Raw genomic sequence first — 6,397 nt, forward strand, 5'->3', positions numbered from 1 at the left:
AACACTCAGCCAGCACTCTCAAGGCCTTGGGTTCACACCCAAACAACTGCTTTTCATTTTCAGAAAGGTTCAAATTTAGGACCTACAGAGCCAGGCAGTGGTGGCACACGCCTTTAATCACAACATTCAGGAGGCAGAGGCAAGAGGATCTCTGTGAGCAGGAGTCCAGCCTGACTCACAGTGAGAGTTCTAGGACAGCCAGGGTAAAACACTTTGCTAGATCCTAAGACAGAGATGGATAATATACGGTCTGTATCTACTGATAAAAATAAAAGTAGGTACATAAATAGTTTATAGAATGTTATAATAGATATAGAAAGATAACTACAACTGGTTAACTTACAGTATAATTTTGGACTTATACTTTTTTTTTCTTTAAAGAAAATAGAACTTCAGTGAGAAAATTTGCCAAATGGGAAATACCAGGAAAGAACCCACAAGAAGAATATGGGCCTTGCATGTGTTGTTTGGATCTGGAGCGTATGGATGTTTTGTGTTTTAACTTCTGAAGTTGCCTGTTTTCTACAATAACATGCGCTAGTATTTTTAGGTAAAAATTTTTTTAAAATAACTTGTTTAATTTTCTAAAATGTGTTTAAACTATACTGTAAAAGGTCAAGTACGTAGTTAAAAGGAGCATAATACAAACATTTGGTGGCTCAACCCTGAATATACAAAGTATATTTACTGTTTAAGGGCAAGTGGCGATGTAAAAACTGCAGGAGCACGCACGCTGCTTTACTATTCTGCTTTACCTTCCTTCCTGGTGAAATACAAAAGCAAGATCTCAAGTATAAGACACAGCAGACTCGGTGAGCTCAGATGTAACTAACAGCTGTTCTCACGCGCTCATCCCAGGCCTTTAACTATCCCCCTCTCATTTCTGGAATGGCCTTCTAGAACTGCCCTCTCTGCACTTCTTAAGAAGCTGTGGCAAGTGTCCCACCTGATGTGCCTGACTCTTCTCTGACAGCCCCTCACTCTGCCTACTGAGTTTTAAGACAGTATCTATCAGATTCTTTACTCTTCCCTGTGTTATTAACGCTATTTCAAAACATCTTTTACTTTTTCCTTTCATTTCTAGAGTAGAATTGGTAGTATTATGCCCATTTTACAGTTCTGAAAACAGAAACAGACTACCAGTATAAAGCTGACAGGATTTAAATCTAAGTAATTCCCCTTCTTTCTTTAATTCTCTTGTGAAATTCCACAGCAAAGAATTCAAAACAGTCCAACTGTAAGCTAATGGTAACAGACATTCAGATTAATTCTTAAAAAGGAAATTTGCTATTAAAGAATACTACACACCTTTCGCCCACATGTTCAATCCTGCATCAAGTTTAATGTTAAGTCATTAATGATCAGCACTTGTCATTCCAGAAATTTGTATCATCATATACAGTTAATCCACTTGCTCAAAAAAAACCTCACAATACTATATATACCGGAACTTGCTGACTCCAATATTGCTCTTCTCTTTTTTCCCAATATTGCTTCTTTATGTCTGCTTTTATCCCCAATCCTAAACTGGCCATGTTTGGCATAAAAAGAGAGAGATAGGAGAGAAGCAACAAATAGTAATAAAGTGTAGTGAATCTGAAACATGGTCAACTACACAGAAAGCTAACATGATATAGTTAAAAAAAAAAACCACACCACAGACTGGGAAAAAATGGTGTATGGCTTATTCAGAGGAGAAAACACTCTCCAAATGCAGGTTTGCTGCCACTGAACAACACCCTATAACTTTTCTCCTATCTAATGCTCTGACAACTAAATCTCTCTGGAATTCAATAAGCTCTTAGGAGTTACCCAGGCTTCATCCATCCTGCTGGGCTCATTCATGTTTTCCCTTCAAGCTAAGAGCACCTTTTCTGGTGAGTAGCACAGAAGCCGGGTCCTCTTTCAACACATGAATAGTCTGCTCTTCATTTCTATGAGTAGGAACTCTACCATAAATATAACTCAACAATGAAACGTTTAAATTATAGCTCAGGTAAGAGGTTGGTCCTATAGGTTGCCAGTTTTATATATTATATGAGGGCTAGCTTCATAAATTTTTAATTAAAAATCTATACTTTTACTCTTGGCACTGTTTCATTTACTTACATCTAATGAGGTACATGAATACCAAATTAAAAAAAATATGTCAGTTATCTGTGAATACTTAGTGCATGAAGTTAATGAGAGCAGGTCACAGATTCAAACTCCATGAGGGCCAATTAGCTTTGCAATGTTTCAGGCTCCATAGTCACAGTCAACCACCTTAACCTTGGGTAACAAAGAAACACACTGATAGTGTAAAACATTAAGAGAGTAATTATCATAATCAAAATCTATAACCGCCATAAAACAATAAAAACTAAAAATATTAATGAGCAACTCTTTTCTCCTCAACTTGACTAATATATGCCTATCTCAAGACTCTTTTCTGCCATGCAGGCTAATATCCCTACTTTACTGATGATGAAGTGAATTCAAAAGTAGGAACTAAGGCTAACCCAGCAGAGAAAGACTGGATTCAGAACTTTACTCCAAAGCTTAGGTATTACCACAATACAGTATGGCCTCACCTAATTGTGCCATATAGCATAAGATAGTCAACAAAACATTCCTATTCATCAACCTTGAGGTCTACTATGTATACAGTTATGAATGAAATCTACCTTCCAAAGTACTTTTAAGTAAAAAGGAGTCAAAAAGCAATTTTTTTGAAACAAAGGAAACAACACAATATGCACAAAGTAGCTTTTAATTTACATAACTTTCTAATATTATAGCTATATATTCATACATGTGTGTTACTATACACACATATATACACGTGTACACACACACACACCATTATGCAAAAAAAATCATGCTGAAGCATGACTAAAGGTAAGAATGAATCTAAAAAGCACAGAGCACAACATGAAAGAGAATAATTGCTTCCTGGCCTTTTAGTGAAGATGAAGTATAAAAAAAAAAGGAAATATTGGAAATATTTCCTTAGCATCTAAATATGTAGATATCTGGCAGCCAATGAGACACCTGAAGAAAATAAAAAGAGTATTTCAATTCTTTATTTTGTTATTGTTGTTTGGTCTTTTCAAGCTAGGGTTTCTCTGGGTAGTGTTGGCTGTCCTGAAACTTGCTTTGTAGACCACGCTGGTCTCGAATGCTGAGCTTAAATGTGTGCACTACCTCTGCCCATCATATTTCGATCCAGATTTTATCCTGACATAGCCGGACACAGTGGGGGTTGGTGGATGCAGAGAGAGTTGGATCTCTGTGAGTTCAAGGCCAGCCTGGTCTACAAAGTAAGTCCTAGGACAACTAAGACTGTTACACTGAGAAACCCTGTCTAAGATTTTGTCCTGATCAACAAATCATTTGTCTGTCTGTAAGGCTTGGCGTCTCTAAACTTATTCCTTACAGATACATACAGAGCCAGGACATAAGCAAAAGTAATCATTAAGTTTTCACCTTTAAAAAAAATGAGGGTCACTATAACACAAAAAATAAATGACCCAGAGACTGACATTGGGTTCAAGCTTCAAACTGAATATCAGAAAAGCAAAGCAGCTGGCGACTAGCTGTTACCTCTAGCTCAGGCTGAAAGGACTGATCCACAAACAAGCTCTTCACCAAGTCTCAAACTTGCTGCCTTTCCTCGGTGTGGATGGAGAAGGAACGCCTCTTCTGAGACCTTGCTTCTGTCTTATATGCTTCACTAATGTTGGGATTAAAGGTGAGAGCTATAATTCTCTTTTGTACTGATTCACTCTTGTGTAGATCTGGGTGGCCTTGGACTCACAGAGATCCATCTATCTCTTAATCCTGAGTCCTAGGATTAAAGGTGTGTACCACCACTTCCTTGCTTCCGGCTGCTGGGATTAAAGGTGTGGACCTGGCTTCTGTGGCCTGTGACTGACTTTGTTTTCTGAATCCTCAGGCAAGCTTTAACAAATCATAGACAATACCTCACTACAGGTCACCAAGGCTCCTTTAGACCAAATTTTTGTTTTTATTTGTTTCAGAGTCTCACCAGGTTGCTCTGATTGACCTGGAACTGATTTGTAGACCAGGTTGACCTTGAATTCACAGAGATCCTCCTGCCTCTGACTCCCAAGCACTAGAAATAAAGGTGTGCACCGCTATGTCCAACTCAGTTTTAAGCTAGGCTGTTGTAATTTAACTTACATGCCCTTTCCATCACTGATGCTTTACATAATCTTCACAAACATCTTGTGAAGTAAATGCTGTTAATTCCATCTTAGAAATAAACGGGCTCTGAGAAGTCAATTAAGTTGCCCAACGTAAGTCCCAATACCAGGATTTGAATTCAAATCTGTTCAACATTACACACTGACCTAATACACTTTCCTTCTATCCTTGTTTTTTCTAAACCACATTTTAAAATTTTCCAATCAACAATTTCAAACAAACAAATTTAAAAATTACTATATCCCAAATCCTTATTTGTTCGGACACTTCTCTACAAGGGGGCAGGAAGTTCACAAAAACAACTATAAATTTACAGCCATTCAGAATCGCAAATCTTTACAGTCAGAAAACAGACTACAATAATGGCTATTTATATTCTGACTCCTCTGAGGAAACTCCTAGCAAGTGCACACCAAACAGCTAAAGAAAGCACCTGCTACATGGACAGGACCTGAAAAGGAGGGGAAACCACAAGCCTGGGGAGCCCCAAGTCTTAGGAAATGCTTGTTAGGTGTAGTGCTTACACAAGGAATTGTCACAGAGCACGAGGGGCAGCTAGCTAACTGTATGGAAGGCAGTCCACATTCTGATGGGCCCCGAAGCCACCTCTCCAGTAGAAACCTACCATAACATTTGTTTCATCTCAATTCCTAAAGAGAACACTTATTAACTCCAGTCCTCATAAAGACATGAACGTGATTTTAAAATGCAACTGGCCTGGATCGAGCAAGGGAGAATACTAAAGCTTTAGTTTAAACAGGCGTTACAGTCCAAACGTCTCACGCGTACATCATTTCTGCTGAAACCCGTAACCCTGACGCCAAAAAGACTGCCCCCCCCCATTTTTTTTTTCCGGACAGGGAAACCGAGGTGGTAGTAATAGATAGGACTACAAACGATCACAAGTCCAGCGTGGAGCCAACCCAGCATCCTCTCATGATCCAAGCACTAAAGCCCTGTGCGCCTTCCCTCACAGCTCAGAGCGGCGGAAAAAAGTTTTGAGGAAACTTTCGATAAGGGAATTTGGAAGTTTTCCGAGGACCGCCCAAGAAGAGCAGGAAGTGTATACACACACACACACACACACACACACACACACACACACACACACACACACACACACACACACACACACACACACACACACACACACACACACACACTACTTTATAAACTGCTCACTGCCAGCCCATAGCCCGGGGGCTCCCGGCAGCGGAGCAGACGCGCCACCACCGAGCACTGCCCGGGAACCTGCGACCCGGAGGTCATGGCAGAGCGACCTCGATGACCACAGCCCCGCAGCCCAAAGGGGGTCCCCACAGACCCCGCTACCTGTTGACACACTCGGGGGAGAAGATCCCTACGAGAAGCATTAGGGCTGAGGCTCAAGGCAGGCAGGGCCTGCGATCCCTGAAGAGACAGAAAGGACCTGAGAAGGGCCCTCCCGTCCGGGGTCCTTAGGGGTCGAAGGGCGGGAGCTTCCTAAAAGCCCCCACCCCAGGCGGGAACCTGCCCCGCGAGTCACGTGAAAAAGAAAACCCAAATAGAGGGTCCTGTACCGGGCGGGAGGGGAGAAGCAGGAGCAACCAGCCCCAGCTCAGGGTGAGAAAGAATAGGGGACAGGGGTTCGTGGTTACCGGGACGCCGTCGCTCTCCGCTTCCGCTGCCACCATGAATCGCCTGCTCTTCCGCTCGCCGCTGGGGTGCGCGCCAGGCTTTGGCTCCGCCCACGCCGCGGTGCCTTCTGGGAGTTGTAGTCTTTGTGAGTTCTTGCACGTCACATAGGGGCGGAGCTGGCAAATGGAGAGGGCGGGAAGTCATTAACGCCCCTCTAACTCCTGGACCGTCCATCCTCCGTCTCCACCGTCAGCTGTGAATATGCTCAAATCTCCTCACGTCCTACTCAGTCATACCGTGTCTCTTTCCCCGTCCACAGGCGAGTTTCTTCGAGCGTAATCTACGCTTAGTGTCTCCACTTCCTTCCCTGTGTATGCTGTGTTCCACACTGCAGATTCTGCCCCCGCGGAAAATGTCCTTGATGCAGCCAGTGTCCTTGTCGCCAAACCCACTAGAAGTATTTTCAGGCTGTCTGACTTGCATTACTCATTTGATGCTGTTGGACATTTATTTTCTATGACACTATCCAGGTTTGCCTTCCTCATTCCAAACTGTTCAACTCAGTCTCTTC

At 42.1% G+C, this 6,397-nt stretch overlaps 1 protein-coding gene across 1 annotated transcript in view; it reads right to left on the reverse strand.

The window, feature by feature from the left end:
• R3hcc1l (R3H domain and coiled-coil containing 1 like) overlaps positions 1 to 6,104 on the reverse strand; it is an 82,803-nt gene extending 76,699 nt beyond the window's left edge. Inside the window, exon 1 of the mRNA XM_040744288.1 lies at positions 5,847 to 6,104. The gene's annotated coding sequence lies outside the window, so the exon portion shown is untranslated. The remainder of the gene's footprint in view (positions 1 to 5,846) is intronic.
• Between the last annotated feature and the right edge of the window lie 293 nt (positions 6,105 to 6,397).

Source organism: Mesocricetus auratus, unplaced genomic scaffold (genome assembly GCF_017639785.1).
Source record: "Mesocricetus auratus isolate SY011 unplaced genomic scaffold, BCM_Maur_2.0 Super-Scaffold_4256, whole genome shotgun sequence".
NCBI classification, from domain to species: domain Eukaryota; kingdom Metazoa; phylum Chordata; class Mammalia; order Rodentia; family Cricetidae; genus Mesocricetus; species Mesocricetus auratus.